Genomic DNA, 13,656 nt, shown 5'->3' on the forward strand with positions numbered 1-13,656 from the left:
TTGTGAGTGAACACTTCTGAATGGCCTCCACCTTGTTTATTTGGGGTTTAATCGTCTCCTCCAACCCAGTCTTGCTCTTTTCTGGGTACACTGTGGACCCTGCCTTTCAGATAGCATCCAGCACTAACTGGACTTTCTGTAAATGACTCTCCCAGTCGTGACTAAAGAGGACAATGCTGTCAAGGTAGACTCCTGAGAATTCCTTATGGGATCTCAGGACGAAATCCTTTGCTCTCTGGAAAGTGGCTGGGGCTGCATGCAACCCAAATGGCATCCTGGTGTACTGCCATAACCCCTCTGGCGTGCAATTTTCTCTTTAGAATCTTGGGAGAGTGGAATCTGCCAGTATCCCTTTGTCAAATCAAAATGATTAATGTATCGGGTCGGTCCTAATCTTTCAATGAATTCATCCACCAGGCGGCATTAGATTTACATCTGGTTTGGAGTCTTCATTTAATTTACAAAAATTGCTACAGAACCGTCAGGTTCCATTTGGCTTGCGGACAAGCACTATAAGACTTGACCAACTGCTTGAGGATTCCTGTGTCTCTGATGATATCATGTTCAATTACAGTAGTTAGGCCTGGCAGATTTGAAAAAATGTCTCAATTTCTCTGAAAGAATTCCCAGGACTCCTGTTTTTGAGAAGGGGAAAGGGCCTCTGCAATCCCTACCTTCCTAATCTGAGCGTCTGGATCTTCATGGACCTTCTGACTGACTGTCAAAACCTCTCTTTCTTTCCATGGTTTGATAAGACTAACATGGTAAAACTGGTAAGTCTCTGTGTAAGGTTTTCTTTTTGCGGGTTGATAGACCTTATAATTATTTGTTCCCACATTCTACACTATATCAAAGAGTCCCTGCCCTTTGGCAAGAAACTTGCCCTCTACTGTAGGCACTAATACAAGAACCCGGGTTTAAACTTTCTAACCTTGGTAGACTGGTTGTACACATGACACTGGGCCTTTTACACCACCTGCAAATGTTCCCTAACTATGGCATAACTTTTGTCATTCGATCTTACATTTCTGCAGTGTGTTCCACCACATTCTGATAAGCTTCTTGTTCCCATGTCTCTTTCACTACATCCATTGGTCCACGGGGTGTCTCCCATAAACCATTCTCAAAGGGGGGAGAACCCTGTGGAGGCCTGGGGTACCTCTCGTATGGCAAACAACAAGGGAGGCAACAATCCCAAATATGACCATCCTCTTCAGCTACATTTTTTGCATCTCCTTTAAGGTTTTGTTGAATCGCTCCACTAACCCGTCAGTTTGTGGATGATACACTGAAGTCTGCAAGTGTTTACTCTTAAACAGTTTACAGAGCTCCTTCATCACTTTAGATATAAATGGGGTATCTTGATCCTTCAAAATCTCAGATGGGAGCCCTGTTCTCATGAACATGTGAAGCGAACTGCGAAAATGGAATGCCAGGTTGGTTTTTTGAAAGGTTGGGCAGGATTCACAGTAGTCCTTATTTTTCCGATTTACCAGGCCAAAATAAACACTGTAAAACCCGTTCCTGAGTTTTAGCAACCCTGAGGTGGCCCCCAAGTACATGACTATGAGCCTTGGACCTAAAAGGCCAAGGTACCACCGGTTGTTCAATCACCCAGGGCCTGTACAAGGGGGGGCGGAAGGATTGGATGCCCTGAGTGGTACTATTTACTGGAGGAAAGGGGGCGCATGTGAAGTGCTGGCTGTGTGCTTCTTAAACTGTCTGGACACACCAGCCGCTAATACCTACACCTGCAACAATGTGCTGAGTGCGCTCCTGCACCCGGCACAAGCCTAGAACAGACCAGCGCTTCAATTATTCACTCCCCTGTCAGTGGAGATACACCCCCTTACAGGCACTTGGTATTCCCTGCCCAGCATCACACACTGAGAGGTTGGCCGGAGGCGGGATGGGAGCAGTGGCGTTGCTATGGTGGTGCGGGGGGGGGCGGACCGCACCCGGGTGACACCATAAAGAAAGCTGTCAGTTGTAGTGGGTGCTTTTAAGCCCCCCTCCCTCCACCCCCCCATCAGTGAAGCTGTGATAGCGGCGGAGTGACAGGGGAAAGGTGAGCTGCGGGATGTCAGAATGTTTTCCCTACTTGCCCCCCCTTTCTCCTGTCAGCAGTGCGGAAGGAGAGATATTGGCTCTCTCATTAGGTTCGCCGCCCAGCTTCCTGCCCGCTCTTTTTCCCTCCCCACTGGCCAAAATGCAGGGCCAATCACAGCAGACTAGTGGAGCATCATGGGACATATAGTCCCAGAAGATCAGGGACCCATTGCTCTCCACAGGGAAGAGACTACAGCTCCCAGCATGTACTCTGCTGGGGGAAAAAAGAGAGAGAGAGAGCCCAGAACCCAGAAACAAGCTGGGGGAATGAGTGATATACTGCTCCAAAAGACAGAAACAGAAAGAGAGGAGTGTACCGGGGGAAGCCAAAGAGAGAGCCATGCCGCTAACCAGAGAGAGCCACGCTGCTAACCAGTGTCATCAGAGAGAGCCATACTGCTAACCAGCGCCACCAGAGAGAGCCACGCTGCTAACCAGAGCCACCAGAGAGAGCCAGGCTGCTAACCAGCACCACCAGAGAGAGCCACGCTGCTAACCAGCACCACCAGAGAGAGCCACGCTGCTAACCAGCACCACCAGAGAGAGCCACGCTGATAACCAGCACCACCAGAGAGAGCCACGCTGCTAACCAGAGCCACCAGAGAGAGCCACGCTGCTAACCAGAGCCACCAGAGAGAGCCACGCTGCTTATCAGAGCCACCAGACAGAGCCACGCTGCTAACCAGAGAGAGCCAATCTGCTAATCAGAGCCACCAGAGAGAGTCACGCTGCTAACCAGAGCCACCAGAGAGAGTCACGCTGCTAACCAGCGCCATCAGAGAGAGCCATACCGCTAACCAGCGCCACCTGAGAGAGCCAGGCTGCTAACCAGAGCCACCAGAGAGAGCCATGCTGCTAACCAGCACCACCAGAGAGAGCCACACTGCTAACCAGAGCCACCAGAGAGAGCCACACTGCTACCAGAGCCACCAGAGAGAGCCACGCTGCTAACCAGAGCCACCAGAGAGAGCCACGCTGCTAACCAGACACACCAAAGAGAGTCACGCTGCTAACCAGAGACACCAGAGAGAGCCACGCTACTAACCAGAGCCACCAGAGAGAGTCACGCTGCTAACCAGCGCCACCAGAGAGAGCCATACTGCTAACCAGCGCCACCAGAGAAAGCCACGCTTCTAATCAGCACCACCAGAGAGAGCCATGCTGCTAACCAGAGCCACCAGAGAGCCACGCTGCTAACCAGAACCACCAGAGAGAGCCATGCTGCTAACCAGAGCCACCAGAGAGAGCCACGCTGAGCCACTACCAGAGCACAGACGTGCTACACTACTGACCAAAGTCACCCCGGGCAACACAGAGTGAGCAAACATCTAGCGGGAGGGATCACTGCAGCAGTTTCGCTGGGTCTGGTAAGAGGGCCTGTAGGCCATTATGCTTTACTGATCCTAGGACTGAGCCATTAGGAACTGCCTAACCTGCTATCCTCTAGCCCTAATACTGCCTCTGCAGGCTAGAGGATAGCAGGTTAAGCAATTTTTGACTGCCACTGAGCTCCAATACTGTACTGCTGGCCTGAAAATATTGTGTGTGTGTGTGTGTGTGTGTATGTAGGGGGGGGCGCAGTTTGCCATCTTTGCCCTGTGCACCAAATGACCTTGTCCCGGCACTGCAATCACCTCATCATTTTTCACAGCAAAATGGGGAAATCGCATATCTGTCCCAGGTTGCTGAGGTTTACCATTCAACACTGTGACCTGTTCCCTTGTGGGGATCAAAGTGCAGTCCTTCATCTGAGCACTAAAAAAATCCTCCCAGGAGCCCCCAAGATCTGACAAATCTGGCTCATAGGAAGTGCTCTCCGCTTTCAATCCCGCAAACACCTCCAGGGGATGTGGGTCAACTTCTGCAGGCTCACACATCACCTGGCACATATCATTACTATTCACGTTCTGCAACACAGTATTAATTACTTTATCTGAGGGTTCCTCCTTTTTGGGAAAGGCCCCTGAACCCTTGAGCTTTTGTTCATACAAAATATGGGTCAGTTCTGCCCAATTAGCAAATCATGAGGCAAACTTTTAATGTAGCAGTTCCTACTGGTGTAGCTAGGGTTACACGTAGTCTTTAACACCACCATGCATACAGATGATCCCTGTTCCCCTGGTATCACCTTTCCCAGCAACCTGTATGATCGGAGCAGGGTGATTACACTCACCAAATAACGAGCGCTACCACCTCCTGTCCATTGACCCGCACCACACACTCATGCAGATTCAGGCTGGTTTCGGCACATACTGCATAGGCATACATGAAGCAACATCAACCTATGTCGCATTCCATTGGCTTCTCCTGCCTTGTACATTGGGCTGCCACATGACCCAGTTGGTGGCAGGACCAACAGCTAACCTCACAAGGTTCCCTTTTGCCCTGCCAGTTCTCAGGAGGGTTTGGCGCTGGGGTGCTCCTGGTTATGCACCCAAGAAGACACCATGCGGTCAACAGGTGCTATCCTGGCACTGGAATGTGCTTACTTGGTCTGGCCCAGCTCTCTAGTGACAGAGGGACCCTTATGGAAACTTTCTGCACAGCTGTATCATTCGACAGCATTCGAAAAGGGGCCAGCACATTCGCCCAATCTTTCTCAGGCAGTCCTTCCCTTGTTTCAATCTGCTCAAATATTGCAAAGTAGGCTTCAACATTATCTGTGACCACAGTAATTTGTAGCACCCACTGTACAGCCTTCCAGGATCACCCTTCACAAAAGAGACACCCTCACCATTTCAGTCTGCTGGGTCGCTGCCTTCTGTAAACCCGCTATCTGTACAACCAGTAAGCAGTTTGTCTCTGGTTGAGCAGCGACTGTCTGTACCAGGACCTGCTCCTGGCAGGCCTAGGCCTGCGCCAGGACCTCCTCATGACGGGCCTGTGCCTGCATATTAGCCAGTATTAGTGGCTTAACCACTTCAATACTGGGCGCTTTCCCCCCTTCCTGCCCAGGACAATTTTCAGCTGTCAGTGCTGTCGTACTTTGAATAATTGTGCGGTCATACAACACTGTACCCAAACTAAATTTTTATCATTTTCTTCCCACAAATATAGCTTTCTTTTGGTGGTATTTGATCACCTCAGTGATTTTTATTTTTTGCTAAACAAACTAAAAATGACTGACATTTAAAAAAAAAAGTTTTTCTTCGTTTCTGTTATAAAATGTTTTCTCCTTCACTGAGGATGGGCACTGATGAGGCGGCACTGATAGATGCCACTGGATATGCAGCACTGATGAGGAGCAACTGACAGGCATTACTGATTGGCATCTGAAGGGCACTGACAGGTATTACTGATGAGGCACTGATTGGCACATTTATGGGCACTAATTGGCACATTTATGGCCACTGACAGGCGTTACAGATGGGGCACAGACTGGCAGCTGATGGGCACCTCACATGGGGGCTGCGCTGATAATCAATGTGCTAATTATCAGTGCAGACCCCCCCCCTCTGACAAGGAGAGCCGATCGGTTCTCCATGTCAGCGTGAACTGAGGAAAGCCGTTTACCGGCACTTCCTGGTTCACGCTGTTATCATGTGATTGGTCACAGCTGATCACGTGGTAAGGAGCCTCCGCCAGATTGGAGATGCGGTGTGTCAGAGTGACACACAGCACCACTAATCGCCGCGCTGCATGCCCCTGCAGGTGCGTGCCTGCACGTTATCCTGAAAGACGTCATATGACATCAGGATAACAGAACCACTACCCGGCCGTTATTCTGCTATAGGCTGGGTGGGAAGTGGTTAAACCATTCATCCATTGCTTTTTCTGATGCTTTTGAAGCATCCCTCAAACTGCCCAATGAATTTGTCCACCAATTGTTGGGATCAGAGCTTCTGGGAGACAGTTCATTAAACTTAACATTTGCTTTATTCAGCACCAAACAGAAATATGTGGTGTGGGGTTGTTTTTCCGGGGTTGGGCTTGGTCCCTTAGTTCCAGTGAAGGGAACTCTTAAGGCGTGAGCATACTAAGACATTTTGGACAATTTCATGCTCCTACCTCTGTGGGAACAGTTTGGGAATGGCCTCTTTCTGTTCCGACATGACTGCGCACCAGTGCAAAAACAAGGTCCATAAAGACATGGATAAGGAAGTTTGGGGTGGAGGAACTTGACTGGCCTGTACAGAGTCCTGACCTCAACCAGATAGAACACCTTTTTATATGAATTAGAGCAGAGACTGTGAGCCAGATCTTCTGGTCTAACATCGGTACCTGACCTCACAAATGCACTTCTAGAAGAATCGTCAAACATTCCCATAGACACACTCCTAAACCTAGTGGACAACCTTCCCAGAAGAGTTGAAGCGGTTATAGCTGCAAAAGGTGGGCCATCTCAATATTGAACCCTACCGACCATTAAAGTTCATGTGCGTATAAAGGCAGGCGTCCAAATGCTTTTGACAATATAGTATATTTGTAATTTACGAAATGACTGCCTATATCTTTTCTTGAGACCCAAGATGCGAGTCCAGTACAGACAACCAAAAAATGAAATTAGAGCAAGAATTGTTCTACACATAAGGAGTTATTTTCATGGTGGTGCCCATTTTTTCACTATTTTGTGTATATGCTATTGGCTTTACATGGGGGCTTTTTCCAGGTGATATGGAATGAGAACTTTTATATATAAGATTTATAGCTCTGGATCCCTCTTTTTTTTTTCAAGTTAAATATTTTAAATCAAATGTTGAAAATGTGTTCACCTTCTAGTAAGGGTCCAAAGTGCAACTTAGCCAAGTCCAAATAGCATTTATCAAATGTATCATTCAATCACATGTAGCTTCGTTCTGCTGATACATTGCGGCCAATAAATAATCTGGATCAATTCCAGGAAACTCCAGTCTATCTAATGTTGATTATTAATACAACTCCAAATGATATGTGTTTATAGTTCAAAAATAAAGATAAGGAACTATGAATGTTATTTTTTTTTTTTTTTTATCACCAGGCACATAAACACAAGCAATAGCCAATAATTGGTAAGCAATTGTAAATTGTCTTTATATTACACCAGGGAAGATAGTGCTGCAGATGATTTACTTGCTTTGCACCAACACAATTTCATCCATTTATTGAGTACTAATGAAGAAGCACAAGCACTCTGCCCTTTAGAAAAGAAAAATAAATAACTTGGCCATAAAGTATATACATATATATGTAGCACCCTGGAGTTTAGTCAGGGTTGCTCCTTGAAATTTACTTGTCAGGAATAGTCATCTTGGCTAAGTTGCACTTTTCTCTTCTACCGCTAGGTGGCCGGGTACTTCTTGTTACTAGATACGAAAAGGGAAACGCAAGGTCAGATTATAGGTATATGGGGCATCTCAGCCAATGGGCAGGGATTTTCTTGAATCTCTTGGCTTGCTGGGAGAACATATATATTTGGGTGGAGTCAGGTGATCTTTGTTCTGTGCCACCTGGACGGTTGTCTGGGTGGACATGTGTAGTGTTACCTGGGCTGCTAGGCCAGAGATTGGGCCTATCCTGGGCACATCTGGCTGCTGGTCTGTCTGAGAGCCTATCCAGAGGCAGGAGAGAGCAGTGCAGGGTTGGTACTGCGGCTTGCAGTCCAACCAAAAGTGATGGTTCTGCCGGCCGGAGAACCTGTTGTGGTCGGAGGTAGAGGGGAAGCTGTCGCCAGTAAGGGACCATCCGCCTTTTTACCAGGGACCACAGTGAGTAACTGAAGCAACTATCATAGCAGCATTCTTACCAACCGGGGACGGTGAAGAATCGGGAAACTTCAGTGGGTATCAAGCCAGGGACCCAGCCAGCGGAGGTGACGCTTGCAGAGCAGCTTTATGTGTCAAGCCAGGGACCGAGCAGGTCAGTGGGATGAAGCTTGAGAGGTATCTTGAGTGCCAAGCTAGGGACCCAGCAGAGAGGTGGGGTGACGCTTGCGGAAGATAACACCGTGAAGATTGGAGGAGCTCAAGGGATTCAGCGGCAGTGAATCAGCGGGTCTAGTGAGAGATCGGGAGCTCAGTGGTCTGAAGAACTACAAGGAGGAACGTTGCTATCCCGGCTGGGAGTGATACCCAGAGCCCACCTGCTATCACCAGAGTTGTGCAAGAAGCTGCTGTCCCTGCATCTGTGACTACCCCAGAACCCAGCGCAACAGTTGCACCTCGAGGCCATGGTCAGGCCCAACTGCTCGCCTTGATGTCCAAACTACCGGAGCCAGGTAAGCCAGTGAGGAATAAGAGCAGTGTGCCTGTGGGGGAGGTGATGCCGGTGGCCGTTAAAGAAGATAATGTGGTTGTGCCAACTAAAGCAAGTGCCAAGTGCAACTATATCTCGGCCAAAGAGTGTTCCACTATAACCAATTTGGGCAGTTCGTCAGATGGCCTTTTGGAACTCTTTTCGGATACTTTGTCTTACACTGGTAAGTGGGGTGATGAAGAGCTAATAAGGGATGTACAGGAGGATGAAGCCCTCTACTACTACTGCTAGTGTGCAAATTAAGCCAGTGTAGCTCCGCTGATCAGCATCACCAGGTCCTTTAAGGAGGATCATGGGGTTCAATTGGTCCCTAAAGCTCGACCTCTAATGCCAATGCCTAGCACCAAGTCTGACCATAAGCCGGATATGGTTGCCGGGTGCTCAGTTTGGTGTGCTCCAGACGGCCGGGTCCTACCCAGATATGGGGATCCCAAGACTCTGACTCGGCTGTCAAAGACACAGCGCATAATCATAAAAAAAGTGGCAGAAGAATATGGGTACTTATAACCCTACATACCTCCTCATCTGGAAGAGATCTCGGAGAAGGAAATTAAATGAATGGATGAAGCCGTGCGTGGGTTCCTCCAGATTCCTCTTAGTGCAGACTAAGTTGTCGCCCAGGGTGGCTGGAAAGTACCTATCAGTGTTGGACACCTGGAGTTACGTCAGGAAGATTAACTTAGATGGTGTAGTCATCCGCCGACCGGACAAAAAGGACATAAAGCGCTTTGTCACCACGGTGAATGCAAAGGGAGAGTCCGTAATTCTACCCGACCCCGCGTACTCCTGGTAAACCCCATCAGAATGCCATTACTATTACCTTGGATTACAAATATGTGTTGTGTGATGTCAAGGACGCCTTGCTGACAGCCACTTTACACGCACATTTAACTCGTTAGTGGAGAACATTTCAGAGAGCTGTACTGCCCGGACTGTGCTGGACTGAATGCTGCCAGCAGATACATGGAGTGCCCACCTGAGTCACGTTGGCTAAAAAGTTGAAGTTGTTGGGGTGATTCACCCTGAAGGGCAACTTGTGATCTTCAGCAGGTTGTTGCTTGTTGAGTGACGACCAAAAATCTTCTATTTCCCCGGCTGTCATAAGTACAGACTGAGGATATCTTTGAAGGGAGACCTGTGTTTTGAAGTGCGGTCCCTTGCATCAAGGCCTGGCTGCTTGTTGCCTGAAATGCAGCTGTGCCTCCTTGTCCCTGGAGTTGTCCCCGAAGAAGAAGGGAAATATGTGTTTAGTCAGTTAGAATAGGGTATAATAGAAGGGTAAAACCCCACCATGCATGTGAATAATGGACTAAATCGTACGTCTAAACTGCTTCTAGTGTGGCCACCAGGTGGCATGAACAGTGCTGACCCAAGTGAACTTTATTCATATTATGTGCTAAGTTCAAGTTTGTTGATTAAAGGAGAGGAGGTGGCATTCGCCTTTGAGGATGGGGCCCGCTCTCCCGGATGGAAATAATGCAAATGTTTTATAGGGTATTGACCCTGCTATGCTGTCTTCGGCTGAGGACAATCGAACCCTGTTTAATCACGTATGTAAATACTGCACCTTGTTACAATAGGATAGGATGCATTTTTTTTGCATTGCTGTTGATTCTCTCTTTCAGGTGTCGGTACGTCTTCCTTGGCTAAGGAGAGACAGGGGTCTAACCTGCCTTCAACACTAACCCATTTCTGTATTATCACTGTATAGATGATGAATTTTTAATCTTAAATTTTTAATATAATGTATCAATTTGGGCTGTATGTTATCTTTCTGCATTTAATTTATCAATCATGATTATTGCGATTTAAATTTTTATTGATTATGTTTACTGATTACCTGTACTAAATATTTTATGATCATCAAATATATGATATGTTAATCATTTATGGAATAAAAATGATATTATTATTATTGATCTAATTATTACTATTATTATGGTTATCATTATTGTGATTATTATCATTATGAATTATGTGTTCATCAACTGTGTATTTCACGTGATTGTGACATCTAGTTAAATCAAAGTAGATCATATGTATTTTATCACTGTTTATATATGTACCATTACACACACATAGACATGCCCCATGTAAAATCCCAACAACTCCTTTTCTATCCATATCCACTGTGTATATATATATTTTACACAGATAGTGAGGAAGTAAGGTTGCTGCTTAGGCCTGCCTTTAAAATTGTACAAAAATATTTTTGATATTTTATTGTCTTATATGACACATCGTAATTTCTTATATGTCTATTTGATACCTATGTTTATTTCATGTGGTACGCCACATCTGTATGTTATATTGTTAACCCTTTCCTGTTTTCCCTACCCATCTCAGTTTTTGCCAGGACACTCGCTTTCAGGCTTGAGAGCTTAAAATTATTTTTCTGCAAATTCCGAGTCGTAGTTTTGCAGACAGGGGGAGGATGTAGCACCCTAGAGTTTAGGCAGGGTTGCTCCTTGAAATTTACTTGCCAGGAATAGTCATCTTGGCTAATTGTTAGAGATCCACTGATTTTTCCCTAAGTTTGGCCTGGTTGCACTTTTCTCTTCTACCGCTAGGTGGCTGGGTACTTGGTGGTACTAGATACGAGAAGGGAAACGCAAGGTCAGATTATGGGTATATAGGGTATCTCAGCCAATGGGCACGGGTTTGCTTGAATCCCTTGGCCTGCTGGGAGAACCTATATATTTGGGTGGAGTCAGGTGATCTGTGTTCTGTGCCACCTGGACGGCTGTCTGGGTGGACGTGCCCGGGCTGCTAGGTCGGAGATTGGGCCTATCCCGGGCACATCTGGCTGCAGGGCTGTCTGAGGGCCTATCCAGAGGCAGGAGAGAGCAGCGCAGGATTGGGACTGCGGCTTGCAGTCCAACCAAAAGTGACGGTCCTTCCGGCCGGAGAACCTGTCGTGGGCGGGGGTAGAGGCAAAGCTGTTGCCAGTAAGGGACCATCCGCCTTATTACCAAGGACCACAGTGAGTAACTGAAGCAAGTACCAGAGCAGCATTCTCACCAACCTGAAATAAAAATATCTTTTGCATTCAAGAAGTGCCTGGCACCCAATAACTCTATCCACCTTGCACCCACTATGCCTCATGACCCACCATATACAGAAAGATGTCAGCTACCTCTGACCCTGGAGGTTCTCATTAGACTGAAGGGGGCCTGAAACCTTGCCACATATATAATGGAGAGGGAGCAGAACATCAGAACAGCTGTCAGGCTGTTATTGCGATCTGTGCCCCTGCTACGGAGATTCACTCTGTTTGTCTGTGCCTCTGCTACAGATATTCACTCTGTTTGTCTTGTTTACAATTAGCACCAAAAGTGAAATGAATCCCCAATTGTAAGGTTGACACCAGAACAGGAATAGAGGGGAAAATTTGCAATAGGGACACTACTTTTGGTGACCACCAGGGACTGCCTTAACTTTGAGGGATTTCCTGTTACTTCCTCTTTTGACAGTAAGTGAAGGGAAATCTCCCCAAAATGAGAAAATGCCTTTAAAGGATAAGTTCACCTCTTATAACATGTAACATGTTCCAGCAGCTGCAGCCACATAATTCATTCACAGTGCTCATGTCAGCTTGTAGTTTCAATGAACTACTATAATGCTGCTGAGCACTTTGGTAGTTCATTCTTTCTGGCTGTCAGTGTGTGTGCCTACCCATATGAGGCACAAGCAGACAGATACACAGATAAGTCTGCAGAAGTCCTGCATGGTACCCGTCGTCTTTTGATCATTGTTGCAATGCTTTACAGGCTCCAAGTTAAAAAAAAAAAAAAATCAAATTAGATATCAGATATACTTTAAAGTGGTTCTAAAAGGCAGAAGGCATAGAATGCATTAAGATAAAAACTTTCTGTGTGCAGCAGCCCCCCTAATACTCACCTGTGCCCATCTCGATCCAGCGATGTTGCACAAGAGACTCGGCTGTCCAGGACTCTCCCTACTGATTGGCTGAGACACACAGCAGACACCATTGACTCCCCCTACTGTCAAAGTCAGTGAGCCAATGAGGAGAGAGAGATGGGAGGGGTGGGGCCGAGCCGCAGCTCTGTGCCTAAATGAACACACACAGTAGTGGCTCGGGTGTCCCCATAGCAAGCTTCTTGCTGTGGGAGAACTCGGCAGGAGGGAGGGACCAGGAGCGCCGGTGTTCCATCAATATGTACCCGCCCTCAAAAAGTGCATGCGCAGAATGGAAGGGCACTCCAGCTGAGTTGCCAATCAGCTGAAGTGACGTCCCATAGCGCATGCTCACATCATAGGAGCCTTTTTTCAACGGGAGATACCATTTCTCAAGCACAATTTTAAAAAAGCTCATCAAAAAGACCCTCCTGCGATGTGCGCTTGCGCTATAGTGGCGTCACCCCAGCTGATCGTCAACTCGGCTGGAGTGTCCTTCCGTTCTGTGCATGCGCGGGCACTTTTCGACAGAGGGCACAAATTGATAGAACACCTGCGAGGTACCCGAGAAGAGGAGGATCTGGGCTGCTCTGTGCAAAACCACTACACAAAGCAGGTAAGTATAACATGTTTGTTATGTTTAAACAAAAAAAAAACCCAAGACTTTAGTGTCACTTTAACAACCGGCCCATAGCTGAATGACGGCTACAGGGCGGTTCCATAACTCTGGGAGGGCGTACAGTGACGTCCTCCCAGAATCCCACTCTCGCACAGGTTATTTCTCACACACAGCATATGCATAGCACAAATTACACCCAAAAACACATTCTGCCATTACTCCCGAGTATGGCGATACCACATGTGTGAGACTTTTACACAGTGTGGCCACATACAGAGGCCCAACATGCAGGGAGCACCTTCAGGAGATATGGAGCACCCAGGCCAATTCTGACATTTCTCTCCTACATGTAAAAATCATCATTTATTTGCTAGAAAATTACATAGAACCTCAAAACACATGGTAAACGGCCGCTGATCGCGGCCGTTTACCATGTGATTGCTCCATCAAATGACGGAGCGATCACTTGTAAACAAACCGTGACTTGACGCCGGTTCCTCTCTCCCCTCTGTGTACCAATCAGTACAGTGTGGGAGGAGAGAGGGAGGGATCGGATGGCAGCAGCGCTGTGGGCTGGATCTGTAGTGCCCACAGTGCTGCTCTGTAACAATTGCAGTCACATCCAGCCATCCATGCTCAGCCATCCCTCCATACTCTGTAATACCCTGCAATAATCTGCAATGCCCTGCAATAATCTGCAATGCCCTGCAATACCCCGCAATGCCCTGCCATACTCTGCAATACCCAGTCATATTCTGCAATACCTCGCAATACCCAAC

Source organism: Aquarana catesbeiana, linkage group LG01 (genome assembly GCF_042186555.1).
Source record: "Aquarana catesbeiana isolate 2022-GZ linkage group LG01, ASM4218655v1, whole genome shotgun sequence".
In the NCBI taxonomy this organism is placed as follows: Eukaryota; Metazoa; Chordata; class Amphibia; order Anura; family Ranidae; genus Aquarana; species Aquarana catesbeiana.